Below are 12844 nucleotides of genomic sequence, written 5' to 3'. Positions count from 1 at the left end.
TATGCACCCAACAAGCTGGGTGCTCCTGCTTCTAAGCAGACGATTGCTCGTTGGATTTGTAGCACAATTCAACTTGCACATTCTGTGGCAGGCCTGCCACAGCCTAAATCTGTCAAGGCCCATTCCACAAGGAAGGTGGGCTCATCCTGGGCGGCTGCCCGAGGGGTCTCGGCATTACAACTCTGCCGAGCAGCTACGTGGTCGGGGGAGAACACGTTTGTAAAATTCTACAAATTTGATACCCTGGCTAAAGAGGACCTGGAGTTCTCTCATTCGGTGCTGCAGAGTCATCCGCACTCTCCCGCCCGTTTGGGAGCTTTGGTATAATCCCCATGGTCCTGACGGAGTCCCCAGCATCCACTAGGACGTTAGAGAAAATAAGATTTTACTTACCGATAAATCTATTTCTCGTAGTCCGTAGTGGATGCTGGGCGCCCATCCCAAGTGCGGATTGTCTGCAATACTTGTACATAGTTATTGTTACAAAGAAATCGGGTTGTTATTGTTGTGAGCCGTCTGTTCAGAGGCTCCTACGTTGTCATACTGTTAACTGGGTTCAGATCACAAGTTGTACGGTGTGATTGGTGTGGCTGGTATGAGTCTTACCCGGGATTCAAAATCCTTCCTTATTGTGTACGCTCGTCCGGGCACAGTATCCTAACTGAGGCTTGGAGGAGGGTCATAGGGGGAGGAGCCAGTGCACACCACCTGATCCTAAAGCTTTATTTTTGTGCCCTGTCTCCTGCGGAGCCGCTAATCCCCATGGTCCTGACGGAGTCCCCAGCATCCACTACGGACTACGAGAAATAGATTTATCGGTAAGTAAAATCTTATTTTTTTTCAACTTTTTCTTTGAGAGTAACAGGGAGTTAGACCTTACAAACAATATGGGAGGGGCTGTGATTGGGGACCTCACTCAGTGCATGTCGTGCAAGATGTATGCACACCTGGAGCTACCGGCCCAGTGTGATTACATCTGCACGAGGTGTGTGCGAACTGTTGCCCTGGAAGCCCAGGTAACTGATCTAGAGCAAACCGTTACGCGACTGAGGGAGATTCACAATCTCGAGCGTAGTTTAGACAGAACGGTGGATGAGTTGCGGGAGGGGTCACTGGTAGAAGAGGATGATGATCAGGTAGCCAGTTGGGTCACAGTTAGAAGGAAGAAAAAGAGGGGGAGGCTCGACATCTCCGAACTATCAAACCCGAACAAATTTGCCCGATTGGACGAGGAATCGGAGGATGATAGTGAAGAAATGACGGTGCCGGAGGAGACTGCTCCCTCTAGCATCCAGAGGAGCGGTCCCTCTGGCGCGGTTGGGATAAAAGAAAGAGAGGTACCTAGTCAGATGGTGGTGGTAGGGGATTCTATCATCAGGAAGGCAGATAGGGCAATCTGCTACTGGGACCGTGATCGCCGTACAGTCTGTTGTCTCCCGGGTGCTCGGGTACGGCACATCGCGGACCGGGTAGATAGATTGTTGGGAGGGGCTGGGAAAGACCCGGCGGTCTTAGTGCACGTTGGCACCAATGACAAAGTTAGCGGAAGGTGGGATGTCCTTAAGAAAGACTATAGGGACTTAGGAAAGAAACTGAAGGCAAGGACATCTAAGGTAATATTCTCGGAATTATTACCCGTGCCACGCGCTAGTCCAGGGAGGCAGAGGGAGATTAGGGAGGTAAATGTGTGGCTTAGGGATTGGTGCAGGAAAGAGGGGTTTGTGTTCCTGGAACACTGGGCGAACTTCTCAGTCAGGCGCCATCTCTTTTGTCGTGACGGATTGCACCTGACTGAGGAGGGGGCAGCGGTGCTGGGGGGGAAGGATGGTTAGAAGGTTGGAGGAGATTTTAAACTAGGAGCCTGGGGGGAGGGTTTAGCTAGAAACTAAGGGTCATGCAGTGAGAATAGTGGGGATGGCGGTAGTAAACGAAATGGGGGAGAAGTTGGGGGGAGGGTAAGAGCAGGCGGTAAGGTTACTAACATGGGTACTAAAAGAGATTTTACCAAAGCACTAACCAATGACGATTACAGGTCATCATTGCTACATAAGGTGAAAGATGTCCCTAACGCAAGGGAAAATACTTATCTTAGTTGTATGTATGTAAACGCCAGAAGCATTACTGGTAAAAACGGTGAACTAGAAATACTTGCAGCAAGCAAACAGTATGATATTATAGGCATTACTGAAACCTGGTGGGATGAATCTCATGATTGGACAGTCAATCTAGAGGGCTATACACTGTTTAGGAGAGACAGACTAAATCAAAAGGGTGGAGGGGTGTGTCTTTACGAAAAGCCGTTTTTAAAACCTGATATACGGGAAGATATTCAGGAGGGGACTGTAGACACTGTCAAGACATTATGGGTAGAAATTGCATGCGGGGAAAAAGGAATAAAAAAGTTAGTATTGGGCGTATGCTATAGGCCACCTGGTATCAACGCATCTGATGAGGAATTGTTACTAAAGCAAATTGAAAGAGCAGCAGGAGTAGGAGACATAGTAGTGATGGGAGATTTTAACTATCCAGAGATAAACTGGAAAAACGATTCATGTGATACTGCTAGGGGCAATATGTTTTTAAACACACTTAATGATAACTACTTAGTCCAACTAATTGAGGAACCAACTAGGTTCAATGCAATCATAGACCTGGTATTAACAAACAATGGGGATTTGGTATCAGGTATTATAGTAGGGGAACCCATAGGAAACAGCGACCACAATATGGTCACATTCAATATCAGTTTCCATAAACAGCCCTATACTGGCTCAACTAGGACTCTAAACTTTAGCAAAGCAAATTTTGAAAAGATGAGGGTATTTTTCAGGGATATTGAATGGGAAGGTTTGTTTTTAGGAAAAAATACTACGGAGAAATGGGAGGTACTAAAATTCCTGCTAGCTAAAAATACACTCAAATTTATTCCTATGAGCAGCAAAAAATAAGAATTTACTTACCGATAATTCTATTTCTCGTAGTCCGTAGTGGATGCTGGGGACTCCGTCAGGACCACAGGGGGTTTAGCGGCTCCGCAGGAGACAGGGCACAATAATAAAAGCTTTAGGATCAGGTGGTGTGCACTGGCTCCTCCCCCTATGACCCTCCTCCAAGCCTCAGTTAGGATACTGTGCCCGGACGAGCGTGCATAACAAGGAAGGATATTGAATCCCGGGTAAGACTCATACCAGCCACACCAATCACACCGTACAACCTGCGATCTGAACCCAGTTAACAGTATGATAACAACGAAGGAGCCTCTGAAAAGATGGCTCACAACAAGAATAACCCGATTTTTGTAACAATAACTATGTACAAGTATTGCAGACAATCCGCACTTGGGATGGGCGCCCAGCATCCACTACGGACTACGAGAAATAGAATTATCGGTAAGTAAATTCTTATTTTCTCTAACGTCCTGAGTGGATGCTGGGGACTCCGTCAGGACCATGGGGATTATACCAAAGCTCCCAAACGGGCGGGAGAGTGCGGATGACTCTGCAGCACCGAATGAGAGAACTCCAGGTCCTCCTCAGTCAGGGTGTGCCCCTGACCAAGTAGCAGCTCGGCAAAGTTGTAAAGCCGAGACCCCTCGGGCAGCCGCCCAAGATGAGCCCACTTCCTTGTGGAATGGGCTTTTACTGATTTTGGCTGTGGCAAGCCTGCCACAGAATGTGCAAGCTGAATTGTACTACAAATCCAGCGAGCAATCGTCTGCTTAGAAGCAGGAACACCCATCTTGTTGGGTGCATACAGGCTAAACAGCGAGTCAGATTTTCTGACTCCAGTCGTCCTGGAAACATATATTTTCAGGGCCCTGACAACGTCAAGTAACTTGGAGTCCTCCAAGTCCCTAGTAGCCGCAGGTACCACAATAGGTTGGTTCATGTGAAAAACAGAAAACACCTTAAGGAGAAATTGAGGACGAGTCCTCAATTCTGCCCTGTCAGAATGAAAAATTAAGTAAGGGCTTTTATATGATAAAGCCGCCCATTCTGACACACGCCTGGCTGAAGCCAGGGCTAATAGAATCTTCACCTTCCATGTGAAATATTTTAATTCCACAGTGGTGAGTGGATCAAACCAATGTGACTTTAGGAAACTCAAAACAACATTGAGATCCCAAGGTGCCACTGGGGGCACAAAAGGAGGCTGTATATGCAGTACCCCTTTTACAAACGTCTGAACTTCAGGCACTGAAGCCAGTTCTTTCTGGAAGAAATTCGACAGGGTCGAAATTTGAACCTTAATGGACCCTAATTTTAGGCCCATAGACAGTCCTGTTTTCAGGAAATGTAGGAAACGACCCAGTTGGAATTCCTCTGTAGGGACCTTCTTGGCCTCACACCACGCAACATATTTTCGCCAAATGCGGTGAAAATGTTTTGCAGTTACATCCTTCCTGGCTTCGACCAGGGTAGGGATGACTTCATCTGGAATGCCCTTTCAGGATCCGGCGTTCAACTGCCATGCCGTCAACGCAGCCGCGGTAAGTCTTGGAACAGACAAGGCCCCTGCTGGAGCAGGTCCTCTCTTAAAGGTAGAGGCCACGGTTCTTCCGTGAGCATCTCTTGAAGTTCCGGGTACCAAGTCCTTCTTGACCCATCCGGAATCACAAGTATCGTTCTTACTCATCTCCTTCTTATGATTCTCAGTACTTTTGGTATGAGATGCATAGGAGGGAACACATACCCTGACTGGTACACCCACAGTGTTACCAGAGCGTCCACCGCTATTGCCTGAGGGTCCCTTGACCTGGCGCAATATCTGTCTAGTTTTTTGTTCAGGCGGGACGCCATCATGTCCACCTTTGGTTTTTCCCAACGGTTTACAATCATGTGGAAGACTTCCCGCTGAAGTCCCCACTCTCCCGGGTGGAGGTTATGCCTGCTGAGGAAGTCTGCTTCCCAGTTTTCCACTCCCGGAATTAACACTGCTGAGAGTGTTATCACATGATTTTTCGCCCAGCGAAGAATCCTTGCAGTTTCTGCCATTTCCCTCCTGCTTCATGTGCCGCCCTGTCTGTTTACGTGGGCGACTGCCGTGATGTTGTCCCACTGGATCAATACCGGCTGACCTTGAAGCAGAGGTCTTGCTAAGCTTAGAGCCTTGTAAATTGCCCTTAGCTCCAGTATATTTATGTGGAGAGAAGTCTCCAGACTTGATCACACTCCCTGGAAATTTTTTTTTTTTTTTCCTTGTGTGACTGCTCCCCAGCCACTCAGGCTGGCATCCGTGGTCACCAGGACCCAGTCCTGAATGTCGAATCTGCGGCCCTTTCATAGATGAGCACTCTGCAGCCACCGCAGAAGAAAACACCCTTGTCCTTGGAGACAGGGTTATCCGCTGATGCATCTGAAGATGCGATCCGGACCATTTTCCCAGCAGATTCCACTGAAAGGTTCTTGCGTGAAATCTACCGAATGGGATCGCTTTGTAAGAAACCACCATTTTTCACAGGACCCTTGTGCAATGATGCACTGATACTTTTCCTGGTTTTAGGAGGTTCCTGACTAGCTCGGATAACTCCCTGGCCTTCTTCTCCGGGAGAAAACATCCTTTTCTGGACTGTGTCCAGAATCATTCCTAGGAACATTAGACGTGTCGTCGGAAAAAGCTGCGATTTTGGAATATTTAGAATCCACTCGTGCTGTCGTAGAACTACTTGAGATAGTGCTACTCCGACCGCCAACTGTTCTCTGGACCTTGCCCTTATCAGGAAAGCGTCCATATTTCTTTTAGGAAGAATCATCATTTCGGCCATTACCATGGTAAAGACCCGGGGTGCCGTGGACAATCCAAACGGCAGCGTCTGAACTGATAGTGACAGTTCTGTACCACGAACCTGAGATACCCTTGGTGAGAAGGGCAAAATTTGGACATGTAGGTAAGCGTCCCTGATATCCAGTGACACCATATCGTCCTGGTTCGCTATCACTGCTCTGAGTGACTCCATCTTGATTTGAACCCTTGTATGTAATTGTTCAAATCTTTTAGATCTCACCGAGCCGTTTGGCTTCAGTACCACAATATAGTGTGGAATAATACCCCTTCCCTTGTTGTAGGAGGGGTACTTTGATTATCACCTGCTGGGAATACAGCCTGTGAATTTTTTTCCAATACTGCCTCCCTGTCGGAGGGAGACGTTGGTAAAGCAGACTTCAGGAACTTGTGAGGGGAAGACGTCTCGAATTTCCAATGTACACCTGGGATACTACGTGTAGGATCCAGGAGTCCACTTGCGAGTGAGCCCACTGCGTGCTGAAACTCTTGAGATGACCCCCCACCGCACCTGAGTCCGCTTGTATGGCCCCAGCGTCATGCTGCGGACTTGGCAGAAGCTGTGGAGGACTTCTGTTCCTGGGAATGGGCTGCCTGCTGCAGTCTTCTTCCCTTTCCTCTAACCCTGGGCAGATATGACTGGCCTTTTGCCCGCCTGCCTTTATGGGTACGAAAGGACTGAGACTGAAAAGACTGTGTCCTTTTCTGCTGAGATGTGACTTGGGGTAACAAAAGTGGATTTTCCAGCTGTTGCCATGGCCACCAGGTCCGATGGACCGCCCCTTTATACGGCAATACTTCCATGTGCCGTCTGGAATCTGCATCACCTGACCACTGTCGTGTCTATAAACATCGTCTGGCAGATATGGACATCACATCTACTCTTGATGCCAGAATGCAAATATCCCTCTGCGCATCTCGCATATATAGAAATGCATCCTTAAAATGCTCTATAGTCAATAAAATATTGTTCCTGTCAAGGGTATCAATATTTTCAGTCAGGAAATCCGACCAAGCCCCCCCAGCGCTGCACATCCAGGCTGAGGCGATTGCTGGTCGTAGTATAACACCAGTATGTGTGTATATACTTTTTAGGATATTTTTCAGCTTCCTATCAGCTGGCTCCTTGAGGGCGGCCGTATCTGGAGACGGTAACGCCACTTGTTTTTATAAGCGTGTGAGCGCCTTATCCACCCTAAGGTGTGTTTCCCAACTCGCCCTCACTTCTGGCGGGAAAGGGTATACCTCCAATAATTTTCTATCGGAGGAAACCCACGTATCATCACACACTTTAATTTATCTGATTCAGGAAAAACTACAAGTAGATTATTCCCACCCTACATAATACCCTTATTTGTGGTACTTGTAGTATCAGAAATATATAACACCTCCTTCATTGCCCTTAACATGTAACGTGTGGCCCTAAAGGAAAATACGTTTGTTTCTTCACCGTCGACACTGAAGTCAGTGTCCGTGTCTGTGTCGACCAACTGAGGTAAATGGGCGTTTTTACAAGCCCCTGACGGTGTCTGAGACGCCTGGACAGGTACTAATTTGTTTGCCGGCCGTCTCATGTCGTCAACCGACCTTGCATCGTGTTGACATTATCACGTAATTCCTAAATAAGCCATCCATTCCGGTGTCGACTCCCTAGAGAGTGACATCACCAATACAGGCAATTTGCTCCGCCTCCTCACCAACATCGTCCTCCTACATGTCGACACACACGTACCGACACACAGCACACACACAGGGAATGCTCTGATAGAGGACAGGACCCCACTAGCCCTTTGGGGAGACAGAGGGAGAGTTTGCCAGCTATAATCTGGCAATAATAAAACGCTATAATTATACAGGGACAACCCCTTATACAAGTGTTTTCCCTTATAGCATTTTTATATATGTAATCATATCGCCAAATAAGTGCCCCCCCTCTCTGTTTTAACCCTGTTTCTGTAGTGCAGTGCAGGGGAGAGCCTGGGAGCCTTCCTCACAGCAGAGCTGAGCAGGAAAATGGCGCCGTGTGTTGAGGAGAATAGGCCCCGCCCCCTTTTCGGCGGGCTCTTCTCCCGGAGTTTGTGAGATCTGGCAGGGGTTAAATACATCCATATAGCCTCAAGGGCTATATGTGATGTATTTTAGCCATAAAAAGGTATTATACATTGCTGCCCAGGGCGCCCCCCCCAGCGCCCTGCACCCTCAGTGACAGTTGGTGACTGTTGGTGAAGTGTGCTGACAACAATGGCGCACAGCTGCAGTGCTGTGCGCTACCTTATGAAGACTGAAAGTCTTCTGCCGCCTGTTTCTGGACCTCTGGACCTCTTCAACTTCGGCATCTGCAAGGGGGGTCGGCGGCACGGCTCCGGGACGAACCCCAGGGTGAGACCTGTGTTCCGACTCCCTCTGGAGCTAATGGTGTCCAGTAGCCTAAGAAGCAAATCCATCCTGCACGCAGGTGAGTTTACTTCTCTCCCCTAAGTCCCTCGTAGCAGTGAGCCTGTTGCCAGCAGGTCTCACTGAAAGAAAAAAACCTAACTTAAACTTTTATTCTAAGCAGCTCAGGAGAGCCACCTAGATTGCACCCTTCTCGGCCGGGCACAAAAATCTAACTGAGGCTTGGAGGAGGGTCATAGGGGGAGGAGCCAGTGCACACCACCTGATCCTAAAGCTTTTATTATTGTGCCCTGTCTCCTGCGGAGCCGCTAAACCCCCTGTGGTCCTGACGGAGTCCCCAGCATCCACTTAGGACGTTAGAGAAAAAGGAATAAAAATCATAAACCGATGTGGCTTAACAAAAAGATTAAGGAACTTATGGGCAAGAAAAGGCGAGCATTTAAAAAAATACAAATCTGACGGGGAAGCAGAGTCATTTCAGCACTATAAGGAATGTAACAAAATTTGCAAAAAGGAAATAAGAGCGGCTAAAGTAGAAACTGAAAAACTAGTAGCAAAGGAAAGCAAAGCGAATCCCAAAAAATTCTTTAAATACATTAATAGCAAGAGATTAAAGAAGGAGAGTATAGGCCCTTTAAAAGACAAGTTGGGAGTCTTAAGCAAAAATGATAATGACATAGCGGACACACTAAATGAGTTTTTTTCAACAGTATTCACTAGAGAGGACCCAATTCAGGGACTGACACACAATCTCAATAATGAGAATATAGCACTGATAGGTACTTATTTAAGCGAGGAAGTAGTCTGTGACCGATTAAAACATTTAAAGATTAATAAATCACCAGGGCCCGATGGTATTCACCCAAGGGTTCTAATGGAGCTTCACTCTGAACTGGCAAAACCGCTATCTTTGATCTTTAAGGATTCAGTTATATCAGGTATGGTTCCCAAAGACTGGCGTATAGCGGGAGTAGTGCCTATATTCAAAAAGGGAAGTAAAGCTGAACCAGATAATTATAGACCAGTTAGTCTTACATCTATAGTGGGGAAAGTATTGGAAGGTATTCTAAGAGATAGTATTCAGAAGTTCTTTGAAGTCAATAAGGTCATTAAAAGGAATCAACATGGGTTTATACAGGACAGATCCTGTCAAACCAACTTACTTGGCTTTTATGAAACAGTAAGCGCAAACCTAGATCAGGGTAAAGACGTGGATGTAATCTTTTTAGACTTTTCCAAAGCGTTCGATACTGTACCACACATGAGACTTATCTACAAGCTACAAGAATCAGGGCTAGGAAGCACAATATGCACTTGGGTCAAAAACTGGTTAGATAATAGGGAGCAGCGCGTTGTGGTTAATGGATCTTTTTCAACTTGGACTGAAGTGCTAAGTGGTGTGCCGCAAGGCTCAGTATTAGGACCGCTATTGTTCAATATTTTCATTAACGACCTAACAGAAGGCCTAGAGAGCATGGTGTCAATTTTTGCAGATGATACCAAATTGTGTAAGGCTATAAATACAGAGGAGGATGCCGAGTCTCTTCAGAACGACTTAGTTAAATTAGAAGCATGGGCAGCCAAATGGAGAATGCGCTTCAACACAGACAAGTGTAAGGTAATGCACTGTGGTAACAAGAACAAAAATTACACCTACCTACTAAATGGGGTAAAATTAGGGGATTCTGTACTGGAAAAGGACTTAGGTGTCCTCATAGATAGCAAGCTAAGCAGTAGTACCCAAAGTAGGACTGCAGCAAAGAAGGCTAATAAGATATTAGCATGCATAAAACGGGGTATTGATGCTAGGGACGAGAGTATTATACTCCCGTTATATAAATCACTAGTGAGGCCACACCTTGAATACTGTGTACAATTCTGGGCACCATACTACAAAAAGGATATCCTGGAGCTAGAAAAGGTACAGAGGAGGGCGACCAAACTAATTAAGGGCATGGAGACGATGGAATACAAGGAAAGGCTTGAAAGACTAGGCATGTTTACATTGGAAAAGCGGAGACTAAGAGGGGATATGATCAACATCTACAAATATATAAGGGGACAATACACAGAGCTTGCGCGGGACCTGTTTTTGGTTAGATCAACACAGAGGACTCGTGGACACTCGCTCAGGTTAGAGGAGAGGAGATTCCGCACAATACGTCGTAAAGGCTTTTTCACGGTAAGGACAATATGTGTTTGGAATTCCCTGCCTGAGGGAGTTGTAATGGCGGAATCTGTCAACACCTTTAAGAATGGGTTAGATAAATTCCTATTGGAAAAGGATATCCAGGGGTATGGTGCATAGTCATGCATTATAGTTACTATAAATAGGGATAAAATGCAACGGCTGACAGCAGCATCAGTCAGAAATTTTAGTCAAATCATCATGCATAGGAGACCACAAATAGGTTGAACTCGATGGACAATTGTCTTTTTTCAACCTCAGATACTGTGTTACTATGACACGATGTGAGCAGGGGAATGGAGGCAGCAGGAAGCTAAAGAATGTGAGTTGTATAGTGGAAAGAGCAGGGCCCCTTAGGGGACCAATAAGGGGTCCGGCCACTTCACAAAGAGGGTCAGGGAAGCAAGATATGCCTATATACTAGATCTCCAACCAACGTAAATTAATGAACTATAATTCTAATTTACCATCCTCATCCGGTAGCGAAGCACGGGTATTCAGCTAGCAGTCCATATAAATAACACATGGTTATAATTCGTACATCCTTCTTCTTGTCAAAAAACAAACTGGCACCAGTGGAAGATTTCAAATCGTCCTACAGTAGAGGTTTTTACCAATATGTTTGGATGTAAATTAGTCTCTGATAAAAGGAGGGGGTACACTGTCTTGTAAGGGGGAGCTTTTCTAGGTGTAGAGGTTCATGAACAATCCCATGCTTAATAGGGTGAAAGAATTTTAAGCCCACTGGTTACTGTTACAGCGGACGGAGCTCAGAGACATGGGGCTCACTCCAGGAGACAGAAAATGGAATAGCATTTTGTGCAATTCTTCTGGTCTCAGAATATGGATGCACTTGTAAAAGCAAGAAGTTTATTGCTCAAAAAGTCTTGAAAAAGACTTCCCCTTTGCAGGTATTGCTTGGGGGGTATATCAGCATACAGACGTTCACAGCAGTACAATTCTTCTTGCTGTCACAGAAGGTATACACATACAACCAGGCTCACTGGCCTCCTTTTATCCTAATACAACACAACACAATAGTTAAATCTCGCCCTGAAGTTTTTACACAATCGAGTGCATGCCTCACCATCTCTAGCCTGAATTCGAGCTCCAGAGTTGAGCAACCAAGGTCTCCAAGCAGAGTCTCCTTGCCACCGAGTGGAAGCTCTTTGGAGCTCCCTGAAACCACTTTGCTGACTGTGTTGGCCAGCTTTCCCTCTACCTTCCCATGCCACTTTCATGGATGAGGGTGCCAGGGAAAATGCTCCGTTTCCCTGGGAGGGGGCAGGGGGACCCAGCAGCACAGAGAGAGCTCCAGATTACCAATAGACCATGAGGGAGCGATTAAGTACATTTTAATTTATATTCTTTCAGGCACATTGTAAAGATAAATACCTTTACAATGCATACTTGTGTCACGCTCTGCGTAAGTTGGGGTTCTAACAAGCGAGTTTTGGCTGAAGAGACAACCGCCGGTGAGGTGAATAAACGAGGTGGCTGAATGTAATTCCTCCTCATGGGGTAGAGGCCCAATTAAGTGGTAGCGTTGGCAGGGGGGGCGTAAGGAACTAGGAGGACTCCGTAAGAAGATAACTGTAGTTTTAATGAATAACAGGTTATACACAAATACTTGAGGAATCGAAAGAAACTCAATTAAAGAACTGGAGTCTATGGTTATACGACTTGAAGAATGAAGCTGAAACACTCCGGTAATGAAGAACTGAAGGACTGTGGTTTATGATAGAAAGACAAGGCTGAAGAACTTTGACTTTGAAGAAGTGGATGCTGTGGCTGGTGATTGAAAGACAAGGGTGAAGAACTCTGATTTAGAAGAAGTGGATACTGTGGCTGGTGATTGAAAGACGAGGCTGAAGAACTCTGATTTTGAAGAAGTGGATACTGTGGCTTGAGGTGATAGAAAGACAAGGCTGCGGGAACCACCGTTAGCACCTGAAGCACCTCTACAACCTGGGGACCCGCGAGTGCTTCCAAGAGTGGCAACAGGCTTAGACAACAGGACTGCAGCAGCGTTAGGGTACTGACGGATTAGAGCAACCAGGACCAGGACACCAGAAGCAACCTGGGAGCACAGAGCTAGAGACCCTTACACAGGAAAGTAACTTGAAGCACTGGCACTCTCCCTCTGGGCCAGCCCCCTTTTGTAAGGGGAAATCACACAGGATTGGCTGGACACCGAGTGGGAACTTCATTGGCAATCCTCTGGTCTCTAACATGGCTGCCCCCAGCACAGGAGACATACTCAACTGTAGTACACAGCTTTAGCCCAGCTCTGGCCTCAGACACCCTGAGGCTGTGTCACACTAGAGGACCCTGCTGCAGTGCCCGGCTCTGCGGACCCCAGCCCTCGGAAGCCGTACACCCGTCCAGGAGGACCCGCCGCCAGCAGTTTCCTGTCACCGCAGCTGCGCCAACCACCAGCACGGCAACCCCCAGGAGCCCACGCCGGAGGTAAGGCTCCGG

This window comes from Pseudophryne corroboree, chromosome 6 (genome assembly GCF_028390025.1).
Source record: "Pseudophryne corroboree isolate aPseCor3 chromosome 6, aPseCor3.hap2, whole genome shotgun sequence".
Classification (NCBI taxonomy): Eukaryota; Metazoa; Chordata; class Amphibia; order Anura; family Myobatrachidae; genus Pseudophryne; species Pseudophryne corroboree.
This window is presented reverse-complemented; position numbering follows the sequence as displayed.